This window comes from Pleurodeles waltl, chromosome 9, assembly GCF_031143425.1.
Source record: "Pleurodeles waltl isolate 20211129_DDA chromosome 9, aPleWal1.hap1.20221129, whole genome shotgun sequence".
Lineage (NCBI taxonomy): Eukaryota > Metazoa > Chordata > Amphibia > Caudata > Salamandridae > Pleurodeles > Pleurodeles waltl.
This window is the reverse complement of record NC_090448.1, coordinates 81917190-81929938: the sequence shown is the minus strand read 5'-3', so window position 1 is coordinate 81929938 and position 12749 is coordinate 81917190.

The window sequence follows — 12749 nt, the reverse complement described above, 5'->3', positions numbered from 1 at the left end:
ACGCGCCCTATTCAGCTAATCCATCACAGACTTCATCTCCCCGCACGCCATAGCCTCACCAGACTACATCCTGAACTTCCACCTGGAGCAGAACAACGACACCAACACCACCACCCTGCTCGCCAACCTCGGTCTCAAGCAACTGGTGAACACGCCCACCCACATCGCTGGACACACGCTCGACCCCATCTTCTCCGCCAGCAACCACGTATCCTTCAGCCACTCTACCGAGATACACTGGACCGACCACAGATGTGTCCACTTCACCTTCAGACGCAAGACTCACCACCTGCGCACACAACCTATCACCCGCAGACCCTGGAACAAAATCTCCACAGAACAGCTACTTTCCACCCTCAACCACAACCAACCTGCCATCACCTCCAACGCCAACAACACAGCCCTCAGCCTCACACAATGGATCACCAACTGCGCTGACAACCTCGCCCCCCTCAGATGCCTTCCAAGTCAGATCAATGCCAGAAAACCCCAATGGTTCACAGATGCCCTCAAAGACTCCAAGAGAACCTGCCGGACCCTCGAAAAAACTTGGCGCAAAGAACACACCACCGAAAATATGTCAGCCCTCAAAAACGCCACCCGCGAACACCACCAACTGATCTGCGCCACCAAAAGAGCATCCTTCAAAGAGAGACTGGACAAGAACACCCACAACAGCAAAGAACTCTTCAACATCGTCAAAGAGCTCTCCAATCCCAACGCCAGCTCCTACTCCATCACGCCCTCACAAGAACTCTGCAACTCCCTCGCTAGCTTCTTCCATCGAAAGATCACCGACCTACACGACAGCTTCGGTCCACAGATCCCGCCGACCACCACGGAACACACAGCCCCAGCCGTCACCCTCAACGCCTGGACACCCATCAGCACTGAAGAGACCAAAACTACCATGAACACCATCCACTCCGGTGCCCCCTCGGACCCCTGCCCACAATACATCTTCAACAAGGCCAACGCCAGCATCGCCCCCTATCTCCAGAACATCATCAACAGCTCGTTTGCATCTGCCACCTTCCCCGAAAGCTGGAAACACGCGGAAGTCAACGCTCTCCTGAAAAAACCTACAGTGGACCCCAACGACCTGAAGAACTTCCGCCCCATCTCGCTCCTCCCCTTCCCGGCCAAAGTCATCGAGAAGACCGTCAACAAACAACTGACCAACTTCCTCGAAGGCAACAACCTGCTCGACCCCTCCTACTCCGGTTTTCGGGCCAACCACAGTACGGAAACAGCCCTCATCGCAGTCACAGACGACATCCAAACCCTACTGGACAACGGAGAAACAACCGCCCTCATCCTCTTCGACCTCTCGGCTGCTTTCGACACCCTCTGCCACCGCACCCTAATAACCCGCCTCCGCTCCACTGGTATCCTAGGACTGGCCCTGGACTTGATCATCTCTTTCCTCTCGGACCGTTCTCAAAGAGTCTACCTCCCGCCTTTCCGCTCGGAACCCACCAAGATCATCTGAGGCGTCCCACAAGGCTCCTTGCTCAGCCCTACTCTCTTCAATGTCTACATGAGCCCCCTCGCCGACATCGCACGCAAACACAACATCAACATCATCTCCTACGCCGACGACACCCAGCTGATACTCTCCCTCACCAAAGACCCAGCCACCGCCAAAACCAACCTGCATGATGGAATGAAAGACGTCGCAGAATGGATGAAACTCAGCCGCCTGAAGCTGAACTCAGACAAGATGGAAGTCCTCATCCTTGGAAACTCCCCGTCCGCCTGGGATGATTCCTGGTGGCCCACGGCCCTTGGCACCGCACCAACCCCCTCAGACCACGCACGCAACCTCGGATTCATCCTGGACCCCCTTCTCACCATGACCAAGCAAGTCAATGTCGTCTCGTCCTCCTGCTTCCTCACACTTCGCATGCTCCGAAAGATCTTCCGCTGGATCCCGGCCGACACCAGAAGAACTGTGACCCACGCCCTCGTCATAAGCCGCCTGGACTACGGAAACACCCTATACGCAGGAACCACCGCTAAACTTCAGAAACGTCTTCAGCGCATACAAAACGCCTCGGCACGCCTCATCCTCGACGTACCCCGCCACAGCCACATCTCCCGCCACCTGAGACACCTGCACTGGCTACCCGTCAACAAACAGATCACCTTCTGGCTCCTCACCCATGCACACAAAGCCCTCCACAACAAGGGACTCGAATACCTCAACCGTCGCCTCACCTTCTACACGCCCACCCGTCAACTTCACTCCACCAGCCTCACGCTCGCCGCTGTCCCTCGCATCCGCTGAACCAACGCAGGGGGGAAATCCTTCTCCTACCTGGCGGCCAAGATGTGGAATTCCCTCCCCGCCCATCTCAGGACCACCCAGGACCACCTCGCCTTCCGGAGGCATCTCAAGACCTGGCTTTCCGAGCAACAGTGACCCCCCAAGCGCCTTGAGACCCTCACGGGTGAGTAGCGCGCTGTATAAATACCTTGATTGATTGATTGATTGAGACCTAAGAAGGCTCTCACTTCAGTCCGGGTCTTGGGAAGCTCCCAAACCAGAATGGTGTCAATTTGTGGCTGCAGAAGTGCCACCTGGCCACTCCCTACCTGGTGTCCCAAGTACACCACCGAACCCTGCCCTATTTGGCATTTCCTTGCCTTAATAGTGAGGCCTGCCTTCTGCAGGGCCTCTAACACTATAGCAACGCAAAAGGATGATGGATGTAGTGTTGAAACTTTTCAAACACCCACCCCCTGTCACAGATCTGGGTTTAATCCTTCGTTCTTATGCTCACCATGCCACCCCAGCCAAGCAAGGCCCTCCAGGACTGGAAACAAGCATCCTAGGACCAGTTTCAGGGTATCATTCTTCATCAGCTAGGCTACCTTGAATCCATTGGTACAGTGAGCCCGGGACCCACGTCTGGGAATACTCTTCCCACTTAGGGCAACTTTAGCAACAAAAAAAAAGGATGATGGATGGAGTGTTGAAACTTTTCAAACCCTCACCCCCAGTCACAGATCTGGGTTTAATCCATCGTTCTTTTGCTCACCATGCCACCCCAGTTTGGAGCCACCCATATGCAAATAAGTCTTGATCCTGTTCCCCCTGGGAACAGTCCATCCCAAACTGCCAACCCAGGTTCTCCCTGGACCGGAGGTTCCAGGCTTGGCAGTTCGGGCTGGACTGTTCCTATTGGGAGCAGGGTCAAGGCTGATTTGCTGGGTGAGAACTGGGGTGACGTGGCAAGCAAAATAACGATGGATTAAACCCAGATCTGTGACTGGGGTAAGTGTTTGAAAAGATTCAACACTCCGTCCATCATTTTATATTGTGATTTTGCCTTGTGTGCCCTAAGTGGCTAGAGTATGCCCAGACGTGGGTCCCTTGCTTGCTGCGCCACTGGATTCAAGCTAGCCTGGCTGTTGAAGGGTGATACCCTGAAACCGGTCCCAGGATGCTTGAATTCTGTCCAGGGAGGACCTGGCTTGGCAGTTCGGGCTGGACTGCTTTGCATATAGCTGGGTCCAAACTGGGGTGATGTGGCAAGCAAAATAACAATGGATTAAACCCAGATCTGTGACTGGGGGTGAGTGTATCAAAAGTTTCAACTCTCCATCCATCATTTTATTTAGTGATTTTGCTTTGTGTGTCCTAATTGGCTAGGGTATGCCCAGACGTGGGTCTCTTGCTTGCTGCGCCACTTGATTTAAGCTAGCCTGGCTGATGAAGGGTGATACCCTGAATCGGTCCCAGGATGCTTGAATCCTGTCCAGGGAGGACCTAGCTTGGCAGTTCGGGCTGGACTGTTTTCCATATAGCTGGGTCCGAACTGGGGTGACGTGGCAAGCAAAATAATGAGGGATTAAACCCAGATCTGTGACTAGGGGTGAGTGTTTCAAACCTTTAAATACTCCGTCCATCATTTTATTTTATGATTTTGCCCTGTGTGTCCTAAGTAGCTAAGGTATGCCCAGAGGTGGGTCCCTTGCCTGCTGCACCACTGGATTCAAGCTAGCCTGGCTGATGAAGGGTGATACCCTGAAATCGGTCCCAGTATGATTGAATTCTGTCCAGTAAGGACCTGGCTTGGCAGTTTGGGCTGGACTGCTTCTATTGGGAGCAGGGTCAAGACTGATTTGCATATAGCTCGGTCTGAACTGGGGTGAGGTGGCAAGCAAAATTACGATTGATTAAACCCAGAACTGTGACTGGGGGTGAGTGTTTGAAAAGTTTCAACACTCCGTCCTTCATTTTATTTTGTGATTTTGCCTCTAACACTCTCCAGAGGTGTTGCAGGTGTTCCTCCCATGTGGAACTAAACACAGCAATGTCATCCAGGTAGGTGGCACTGAACTCATCCAGCCCAGCCAACACCTGGTTGATCAACCTCTAAAAGGTGTCAGGGGCATTCTTCTTCCCAAATGGCATGACTTTAAATTGAAAGTGTGCATCTGGTGTAGAGAATGCTGAACTCTCCTTGCCCCCCTCGGTTAAGGCAATCTACCAGTACCCAGATGTTAAGTCAAATGTACTGAGGTACTTGGCAGCTCCTAACCGGTCAATGAGCTCATCAGCTCGGGGGATGGGGTGTGCGTCAGTCTTGCTGACCACATTGAGTCCCCGGTAGTCCACACAGAACCTGAGTTCTGGAATGGCACTAGGTGCAGCAGCCTTTGGGACCAATACCACTGGGCTGACCCAAGGACTGCTGGAGTGCTCAATAACCCCTAGGGTAAGCATTTTGGATACTTCATCCTTAATGCAAGCCCTGACCCTGTCAGTCACCCTGTACATTTTTTGTTTAATAATGGGTGTACTGTACCCAGTGTCCACATCATGTGTGCACAAGTGTGTGACCCCTGGGATCAGGGAAAACAGTGAGGCAAACTGCCCCAACACATGGCGACAGTCACCCTGCTGCTCTTCAGTCAGGGAGGGGGAGAGGATTACTCCCTCCACAGACCCATCTTTCTCTCCTGCAGACAGGAGGTCAAGAAGAGGTTCACTCTCCTCCTCCACCCCATCATCTGTTGCAGGGAGCATGGACAGTTCAGTCCACTCAAAGTGCGGCTTGAGTCAGTTGACATGCAGGACCCTTAAAGGGTTCCGTGGAGACTGCAAGTCCACCAGGTAGGTGACTTCACTCTTGTGCTCCAAAAGGGAAAAGAATAGGAAATAAAAAAAACATATAAATAAGCTTAAAGTCATGAAACTCTCTTTGAAATAACTACGTGATTGAGATTCCACACCCTCCCATCCTTAATTTTGACAGCGTTCCTGAAAAGTTTGATGACTTCAAATAGACCCATGAACTTACTTCCACTTTTACATAGAGTTGGTTTCCTGACTAGAATTTCATCCTCAACCTTCACTTCAATGTTAAATGTGTTCTTCTTTTCATCAAAATATTCTTTCCTTCTTTGTATACATTTCTTCTCACAGTCACTTCCCCCACTCATGCTGCGCCAAGAGACACTGCCATTTTTTCCCCAACACACTCAACCTGGTGCCAAAAGGGTGTTAGCTTTACGACCTCTAAAAAGTTCAAAAGGAACTTTACCAGTGGTGGAGTGAGGAGTAAACCTGTAAGCATGAAGAAAGTTTTTAAGACCATCTTTCCAGTTTCTGCTTGCTACAACTTCCAATTGTATACATTCCTTTATACATTTATTACATCTCTCCACTGTACCATTACCTTCTGGATGATACAAATAACACTTTCTATGTTCAATGCCTCTGCACTTAAGATATTCTTCCATTTCAAAAGAAAGAAACTGTGGCCCATTGTCAGTCACAACAGTATTCGGCAAGCCTTCACGGCTGAAAATGTCATTAAAGAACTCCATTATTTTCTTGGTTTCAATACTACTACTGATTCCTATTTCAGCCCACCTGGAAAACTGATCTACTAAAACCAGGATATAGTTGGATCCACCTTTTCTATGAATTGGTCCAACAACATCAACGGCTACTACATCCCAAGGTTTGTTTGGAATATTTCTAATACACATCGGTGGTAGTCTAGTTTTGAACACTTTGGGGGTCATTCCGACCCCAGCGGGCGGCGGGCGCCGCCCACCGGGCGGAAACCACCCAAACACCGCACCACGGTCAAATGACCGCGGCGGTGATCACAACTTTCCCGCTGGGCCGGCGGGCGATCTCAAGCAGGTCGCCCGCCGGCCCAGCGGGAAAGCCCCAGCAAAGATTAAGCCGGCTGAATGGAGCTGGCGGATTTGCTGGGGTGCGACGGGTGCAGTGGCACCCGTCGCGATTTTCAGTGTCTGCTATGCAGACACTGAAAATCTTAATGGGGCCCTGTCAGGGGGCCCATGCAGTGCCCATGCCCAGCCTCTTCCTGGCGGTGTAAACCGCCGCCATGGAGGATTCCCTGGGGCAGGGGAAAACCGGCGGGAAACCGCTGGTTCCCCTTTTCTGACCGCGGCTTTACCGCCGCGGTCAGAATTGCCCCGGAAGCACCGCCAGCCTGTTGGCGGTGCTTCCTCTGCCCTCTGCCCTGGCGGTTACAAACAGCCAGGGTCAGAATGAGGGCCTTTGTCCCTATTGCAACAATCTGGACATTCCCTGACCATTCTTTCAACCATTAAGTCCATGCCTGGCCACCAATAGTTAAGACGAATTCTAGCTTTCGTCCTACTCATCCCTTGATATCCCCCATGTCCCAATTCTATAATTTCGTCCCTCAGAACAGCCGGAACTACTAATCTTAAACCACGCAAAAGAAGACCTTTCTCCATAGACAACTCATCTCTCACTTTCCAAAATCCTCCATATTCTTCATCTCATCTCACATTCGACTCCCACCCATACCTAAGTCCTTTACACACACGCTATAACACTGAATCTTCAACTACCGCTCTTAACCATTTGTCCTGTTCCACAATTCCTCCTGTTACACTACACACACTAATTTCATTTTCCTGACTCTTTTCTAAGCATTCTTCTGTTTCAGGACTAAGGGGGTCAATCTGACCCCCGCGGGCGGCGGAAGCCGCCCGCCTGGCGGGAACCGCCAGAAGACCGTACCGTGGTCAAAAGACCGCGGCGGTCATTCTTACTTTCCCGCTGGGCTGGCGGGCGACCGCCAAAAGGCCGCCCGCCCGCCCAGCGGGAAAGCACCAGCAACGAGGAAGCCGGCTCCGAATGGAGCCGGCGGAGTTGCTGGAGTGCGACGGGTGCAGTTGCACCCGTCGCGATTTTCAGTGTCTGGACATGGGCACTGCAGGGGCCCCCAGGGGCCCCACGACACCCGTTCCCGCCATCCTGTTTCTGGCGGTGAAAACCACCAGAAACAGGATGGCGGGAAGGGGGTCAGAATCCCCATGGCAGCGCTGCTTGCAGCGCCGCCGTGGAGGATTCCCTGGGGCCGCGGGAAACCGGCGGGAAACCGGCTGTACCGCCACGGTCAGAATGGCCCCAGAAGCACCGCCAGCCTGTTGGCTGTGCTTCCGCGGTCGTTGGCCCTGGCGGTCCATGACCGCCAGGGTCAGAATGACCCCCTAAGTCTTGACAAACAATCAACTATCCTGTTATTAGGTCCAGGAAAATAGAACACCTTGAAACAGAAGTCTTGTAGATTGACAATCCATCTGCTAATCCTACTAGAAAGCATATTGTTGGACTTTTGCTTTTGCAGGGTCATCCCCAGACTTTTTTGCCTCCTGCCTCCTATATTTTTCTGACATGTTGCTGTTGGCTTTTCAACTCTGAGCACTTTACCACTGCTAACCAGTGCTAAAGTGTATATGCTCTCCTGTTTAAATTGTATGTAAGTGGTTTATCCATGATTGGCATATTTGATTTACTAGTAAGTCCCTAGTAAGGTGCACTAGAGGTGCCAGGGCCTGTAAATCAAATGCTACTAGTGGGCCTGCAGCACTGGTTGTGCCACCCACATAAGTAGCTCTGTAATCATGTCTCAGACCTGCCACTGCAGTGTCTGTATGTGTATTTTTACACTGTAAATTCGACTTGGCAAGTGTACCCACTTGCCAGGCCTAAACCTTCCCTTTCCTTACATGTAAGGCACCCCTAAGGTATGCCCTAGGTAGCCCCAAGGGCAGGGTGCAGTGTATGGATAAGGTAGGACATATAGTAATGTGGTTTATATGTCCTGACAGTGAAATACTGCCAATTTCGTTTTCACTGTTGCAAGGTCTGTCTCTCTCATAGGATAATATGGGGGCTACCTTTAAATATGATTAAAGTGTAGATTCCCCTAGAGAAGGGATGGACAGGTGGAGTTTGGGATCCCTGAACTCACAATTTAAAAATGCATCTTTTAGTAAAGTTGATTTTGAGATTGTGAGTTGGGAAATGCCACTTTTAGAAAGTGAGCATTTTCTTGCTTCAACCATTCTGTGACTCTGCCTTGTTTGTGGATTCCCTGTCTGGGTCAGTTTGACAGTTGGGTTGTTTTTCACCTCACACCAGACAGTGACACAAAGGGAGCTGGGGTGTGATCTGCATTTCCTGATTAGCCATCTCTGCTAGGAGGGAGGGGTGGAGTGGTCACTCTCATCTGAAAGGACTGTGCCTGCCTCTGACAATGCTGTCTCCAGCCCCCTGGTGTGTGTCTGAGGCCTTGCCTGGGCAAGGCAGGATTTCACCAGAAGGTGTGAGTCCCCTTTGAAGAAAGGTGACTTCAAAGACTAAAATGGGTATAAGAAGGGCACCCAAACTTACAAACTTTAGAAACACTTCTGGAATCAAGAGGAACCTCTGCCTGGAGAAGAGCTGATCGCTGAGGAACGAGTGCTGCCCTGCCTGTGACTGTGCTTTGTGGAGCTTTCCTGCAGTGCTGCTTCTGCCTGAGTAAGAGGGCAAAGACTGGACTTTGTGTGCCTTCCATCTTGAAGAAGAAATCTCCAAGGGCTTGATGTAGAGCTTGCCTCCTGTTGTTGAAGTCTCAGGGATAGCAAAGACTTCTTCCTGCCAGCACCTGGAGTCTCTGGAGAGACCCCTACTCTGCTCTGTGGTGCCCTTCCAGTTCCTGGGACCCTGAAAGGAGAGGCTGGCAGCCTAAGGACAAAAATACACGCACCGAGCGCCGTGCGGAGAAAAGATTGACGCGAATCCGATCGCGGCTGAGAAAACGACGCGACGCCGGTTCCGCAGCTGAGAAACGACGCCGCAGGAAACGCGACCGAAGAATCGACGCCCGGAGCAGGAGAAACGACGCGCAGCATCGCTGACGAAGGCTGAGAGATCGCAACCTGCGCCGCGGGACTTTCGGACCGTCGCGTGGCTGGCTGTTTCGACGCGCATCGCCGTGCCGAGTTGTTTTCGACGCATATAACCGTGCAGGGTTATTTTCGACGCGCACAGCCCGTGCGGGGTTATTTTTTACGCAAACCAGGTACATTTACACGCTAGCAGCGCTAGTGTGTTGTTACAACTACCTAAAGACTCTTTTTATTTTAAACCTTTTAAAAATCATAACTTGACTTGTGTATGTTGGATTTTTGTCGTTTTGGTCTTGTTTTGTCTAGATAAATATTTCCTATTTTTCTAAACTGGTGTTGTGTCATTTTGTAGTGTTTTCATTGAGTTACTGTGTGTGTTGGTACAAATACTTTACGCCCAGCACTCTGAGGTTAAGCCTACTGCTCTGCCAAGCTACCAAGGGGGTAAGCAGGGGTTAGCTGAGGGTGATTCTCTTTTATCCTAACTAGAGTGAGGGTCCTTGCTTGAACAGGGGGTAACCTGACTGTCAACCAAAGACCCCATTTCTAACATTGGTGACCAGCGGTCGGGATTTGGACTTGTATTTGTACTTGACATACAGTAATTAAGTGTACACTACTGTTTTGATCTCAGACCACTACGTGACCACATACTACTTGTCTTGTGATTCTGCTTTTTGTTCTCTGATGTCCTCCTGGAAGTATTGATGATATTTTTGGACTTTGTTTTTTGGTTGTGAAGCCTTTGCAGAAATGGAAGTCAATTTCTGGCACCTATCTATGTATAAAAAGTGGCAGCTTAAAGCATTCTGCATGGAAAGGGGACTGGCTGTGAACAAGGAATCCAGAAGGGAGGATCTTGAGTCAGCCCTGTTTCAGGATGAATTGAAACGTTGTCAGGCAACACCACCAAATGAGTCTGAGGAGGATAACTACTCTGAGGAGGAGGACTACTCCAAAGAGGAGGGCAGTGGCCCTGAGGAGGGAACAGAAAGAGATGATAGGCTCCTAGCTCGAATCCGGAGTCTGGAAGAGCTTAAGAGGGCCGAGGAGAAGAGAGCCTTAGTCCTGGCAGAAAGGAGGAGGGACTTAGAGATTAAAAAAATGATTTATGCTTACGAGCTTAAATTGAAAGAGCTGGAAGTCATGAGGGCTGAGTCCAGCTGGAATGGTGGCAGCAACAATTGTATATCCAGTGATGCTGCAGAAGTACACATGCCCAGAGAGGTGGTGCCCTACTTGAAGGAGGGAGTTAACACACGCCAGGAGGTTCAGGGGTATGAGGTAGCTCCAGTGATGCACAGGGTCCCTGAGGTGGATTGGGGAACTGGCATGGGGAGTCATATTCCTACTGGTGGGAGGGACACTCTACTGACTCTAGGTGAGAGTGACAGGGAGAGGGGTTCCCCCCAGGTAGAAGTCCTGGTTATGGAGTGTGAAGACATCCCAGAAGAGTGTGGGTTGAGTGTCAGGGACAGTCAGGTACTGTCTCACCAGTCTCAGGAGGGTGATGTGGGGTGCTTTTTCAAAGCTGAGTCACTGGATGGTTGGGTGAAGGGTACTTTGGTTAATTCATGTGAGGGGCTGAGTGATGTAATTGCTGGAGAGCATATGTCTAGTCCTTATTTTCCAGAGCTATGCCAACACCAGGTGGAGTGTGAGTTCTCTGACCCCAGGGAGCTTACAATGGAGGCAGACTTCTGGGTGAGTACCAGAGAGTCTGAAGAGGCATTTGGGGGTGCTCCTGAGAGGAGTGGTCTAGGTAGTTCCCAACCAGGTGAGGTAGGGAAGGATTGTAGTGTCCCAGGTAGGTCCCAGTGTAGTGGGATGGGTGAGGGACCCCATGTCCAGTCTCAGAGGAGAGGGAATGGGGATGGGTTGAGGCCCAAGGTGCCCGAGATCCGGTCCCAGGTCCTGGAGGGTTCCCTGCGGGAACACCAGGAGGGGAGCCTAGCCTGTACCATAGGGCCATCTGTTGAGGGAGACCCCACAGTGTCAGGAGAACTTGGGGGGGCGGCTGTAGCCAGCGTCCCACCAGTTCTGGTGTCTGGCAGTACCACTCCTAGTGAGGGGGTGCAGAAGTCCAGACAGAGGGTTGAGAGGGGGTTGCGGACCCCAGTGGAGAACCTGGAGGGTCAGGGGTCAGCTCTGAGAGCAGAGCCCCCCATGAATGACCTTGGTGAGACCATTTCTGGGTTGGGGGGAATCCAGACTCTGTCAGATGGGCAGAGGTCAGGAGACCTGCGCCAGCCAGACTCTTGTGTGGCCCTTCGGGACAGTGTGTCCCTTGAGGGGGGTAAGTGTGCCCCCCTGGAAGTCCTGGTGTGCCAGGCAGTGGTTCAACCGCAGGGTGGTGACCCTGGGTTGGATGACCAGGTTCAGAGGGTAAACTCTGACCTGGTAGGGGGTAGGTATGCCCCCCAAGAAGTCCTGGTTTGCCAGGCAGTGATCCAGTCTGTGGGTACAGGCCCTGGATTGGGAAGCCAGGTTAAGGGTGTCCCCCCTGACCTGGAGGAAGGGGCTACTGCTAACAGTGCCCCTACCATGTTGTCTTCTGGGGGGGCCGCTCCTAGTTGGGTGGTTCAGGACCCCAGAAGAGAGGGCAGGGGGAGGGAAGCCTCACCCCTGGCCCTGGTCCAACCTGAAGGTACAGACCCCAGGTTGGAGGATCAGTTGCAGGTTAACATCCCTGCACTGATGGAAGAATTGTGCAGGACTGCTTATACAAGCACCCTGACAGTTTTTGACTCTGGGGGTGCCGCTTCTGCAGGGAGGGTACAGAGCCCCAGAGGGGAGGACCAGGGTCAGGTTGTCATCCCTGACCTGGTGGAAGAGAGAGTGGTCAAAGGGTGCCAGGCACCTGGGGCTACCACCCCCCACTCTCCACAGTCACAGTGGTTAGAGAGGCCTGAGGTCGGGCTCTCATCCCTGACAGTTGTCTGGGGCCACTGTGGCTTGCTGTCCTGGTGGACAGAGTTGCCCCTGGGGGGGGAAGGACGAAAGTCACACCCCAGGGGTGGAGTGGGCAACACCATTGTGTTGGCCCTGGTGGTACTATCTGCCCATTGCAATACATCTGTGAGCAAAGTAAAGTTAGGTGTTGCACAGATGGTGTCTGTAGATGTGGAGAAGGGTTCCCCATGGGTTAGCTTAGTGGGCCCTGAGAGTATGGACAGAGGGATCCAACTGGAGTCAGGAAGGCGTAGAACTGGAGCATGCCCCTGCTGTTGTGGGCCTGGGTCCCTGTTCTATCGCCCCAATCAGGGAAGTACATCAAGGTATTGATTGTTCTCCCCTGGCTTTAGGCTGGTAGGGGGTCGTGTTGGACTTTTGCTTTTGCAGGGTCATCCCCAGACTTTTTTGCCTCCTGCCTCCTATATTTTTCTGACATGTTGCTGTTGGCTTTTCAACTCTGAGCACTTTACCACTGCTAACCAGTGCTAAAGTGTATATGCTCTCCTGTTTAAATTGTATGTAAGTGGTTTATCCATGATTGGCATATTTGATTTACTAGTAAGTCCCTAGTAAGGTGCACTAGAGGTGCCAGG